At 43.6% G+C, this 2961-nt stretch overlaps 1 long non-coding RNA gene across 1 annotated transcript; it reads right to left on the bottom strand.

Annotated features, from left to right (window-relative positions):
* Positions 1-330: 330 nt before the first annotated feature.
* On the bottom strand, positions 331-2675 carry LOC137154091 (uncharacterized). The gene is made up of 2 exons (XR_010920066.1): positions 2587-2675; positions 331-505 (listed from the first exon to the last, which is right to left on the bottom strand). It is a non-coding gene; the product is annotated as an uncharacterized lncRNA (long non-coding RNA).
* Positions 2676-2961: the final 286 nt, after the last annotated feature.

Raw genomic sequence — 2961 nt, 5'->3', positions numbered from 1 at the left:
CATTTTGTTTCTAACATAAGTCATGAGAGCTCTTTCAAAGCCCATTCCAAGGCGGGCAAGCACAAGAGAAATCTGAAAGGCAATTGCAAGCAATCTTTGAGCCCAAGGCTCAAAATGGATAGATTTACATTCCCAAAACACATAGCGGAAAGAACCTCCAGCATGATTACATGCATGGCAACTGAGAGGGCAACTAGCCCCGGGCTGCGTATATCGAAGATTCTTGTATACACTGTAGAGCATAAATGCCTTCTTTAAAGCTGTCCTCATTTCCTCCGTTGTAGCTTTGTGGGCTAAATTTGGTTTATAAGTTCATGGAACAGACAGATTTTGTGTGTGTAGGGGATGGGTATCATATTAGTGGGCTGAAATTTTTGCACAGAGTTTGAGATTACATATACATAACATATACATAACTTGATTTTCAGAGATGTTGAGCATCAAGAATTCTCACTGACTTCAAGTGGAGATACGGCACTCATCCCTTCTAAAAATCAGGTGCATCCTGTGTGTGTAATAAATATATCTTTTTTATTTACCTCAAAATTAAAGAGGTTTTCATATGACGTTAGCTTTACATCTATTTCAGACAGATAACATCTAGACTATCCTCTGGGTTTGGAATACAATTACATCTTTTCACAATTAACCCTAATGGGACAAGTGTAGCATTTTTCCATGCAGATGCACACAAAGCTGAAAAATACACAGTGTTTAAATAGATCTAATTTTATCAGCTCCCCCAAATCTCTCCTCTTTATATACAGAGGATTAGGCTTCTTTTCACTGTCATGCAACATTAAAATAGGAAGGCATACACAAGGCTGACACAGATTTGACAAAAAATTAATGATTTGTACATCACTTTAATGCTTTAAATCTGCAATTCATGTATGCTAATTAGGTCATAATGGGGCTGTCTGAGAACAGAACTGTCATCAGACTTCTCTGGAGGTTTCTGGAAGCAGAGATACAGCATTGCTTGCCCCTGGTTGGCTCTGGAATCTGTGCTGTAACCTGGCAGATCTATGATACCATTTTTTCCTACACAATTGTTTCCTGGCTGTGGTGCTTTAATCTATCAGAGTTATGATGGCATATCTCAAATAGCTAGCTCCTGGATTCTGTGATACATCCTAGTGGAAACTGTACAGTCACTCTATCTCACTGATTGATTCTTGGATTTTACACTATCATACTGTATCTCCCAGGGCAGCTGTCAGCTTCCTGGATGCATGAAGATGTATTTATGCAGCATGTTATGAAAAAATATATATAACTTTTATTTACAGATAAGTAAGGTTGTAAAACTTAGGAAAAACAAAGGGGAATTCAAAGCAAGGCTGTATTTTATTTTCTTGTTCAAAAGCCTTGCATATCTTTCTGCTGCAGGAAAATAACATTACTCCCTTATTCAGAGATTTCTTCTTTAGTTTTGCACCAGTGGTGTAAAGACAAAAGCTGTCACAACAGAAAGAGAAAGCCACTTCACAAATCAAGCAACAGGAGCAGCGTGTCTTGTTAAATGGTAACATTGCAGAATATCTTGCTATATGATAGCACAAGGCTCTATTTCTGTTCTGTTTTTGGTTTGTTTTTTTTTTTAAAAGCAAAGCCCAAAATTTCTTGAGAGCCTGAATGAGGGCATAAAGCATTGGAGAAGGAAGTGTTGCTTTCCCCTTGGGACTTCTGCATGGGAATAATCCCACGTAGATATCATAGGCCTGATCCAAAGCCCATGGAAATCAGTGAGATCCCTGAACTGCTCATTTAGGGTGACATATGATACTGCCCTATGGAGAAAGACGGTGAGAGACTAATTAACATTACAGATAAACATGTAAGGGATGTTGGTTTTGATAATGGCTGGGAAGAGGCATGGGGAAATGGTATGTATTGTGGTGAGGTAGGCCTGTTTGGCTCCATGGGTCTGCGTTCCCTTCGGCTATGCCAGTGTGGGGCTGGGTGGGAGTGGGGGGGGGGGGGGGGAAGGGGGTGGGGGCCGGGCCTGGTCACGGCTTCTACCCCAGGCCCCGACCCAGGGACCCTGTGAGGAGTAGCCTTAAACAGCTTAGTCCATGGGTTACTACCTTCCCTGGAGAACAGTTCCAGAGGGGTAGCCCTGTTAGTCCGTATACAGCAAAAACAACGAGAGTTCTGTGTCACTTTAAAGACTAACAAATTTAATTTTTGTAGGCATAAGCTTTCATGAGACTCAGCTCATTACAAGAGGTAATTGCTTTGCTCACCCATTCTCACCTCCTACTCAATGACTGTCATTAGCCCTCAAGTACCCAGCTTTCATCCACCTCCCCCATTGTTCTCTATGCACTTGTATATCTATGTTTCCTATTTACTGTATCATTCTACCTCTACATCTGATGAAGTAAGCTCAGTCTCACAAAAGCTTATGCCTACAAAAATTAAAGTTGTTAGTCTTTAAAGAGCCACAGAACTCTCATTTTTACCTTCCCTGGGTCACCTGTCCACAGCCCCCCTGCTTCAGGCTCCTTCAGGCTTTTGGGGCCAGTATCCCCCAACCTTGCCTGGATGGGCTTCTCCTTAACACCCACCCTAGCTCCAAACCTTGTAGCAGCTCAGCTCTGCTCCTCCACTAGCTCCAAGCCTTGTAGCAGCTTTATTCCACTCTGCTCCACTCCGCTCCTCCACTCAACTCCCTCTCAGCTGTCTCTGCCTGCCTGAAACAGAGGCTTTTACCTGCTGTGGCAAGCTCCTTAATTGGCTTCAGGAGACCCAATTAATCTGGAGTAACCCTGGCTGTATTACCCAGGGAACAAGGATTTGGTAAGCCTGAGGCTGATCTATTGGCCTAGCCCTCTCCTACTGCTGCTGGGGAGACTGCTGCCTTGGGGAGCCCCTCCTGCTGCTGCTCCCTTTGCTTTTGGGGGCCCCACTAGCCTTTCTGCCTCCCCTGGCCAGCCAGGGGGGAGTGGGTGTGTG

This window comes from Emydura macquarii, unplaced genomic scaffold, assembly GCF_026122565.2.
Source record: "Emydura macquarii macquarii isolate MOO-44397 ecotype Brisbane River unplaced genomic scaffold, CSIRO-AGI_Emac_v2 contig_1253, whole genome shotgun sequence".
NCBI lineage: Eukaryota > Metazoa > Chordata > Testudines > Chelidae > Emydura > Emydura macquarii.
This window is presented reverse-complemented; position numbering and strand designations above follow the sequence as displayed.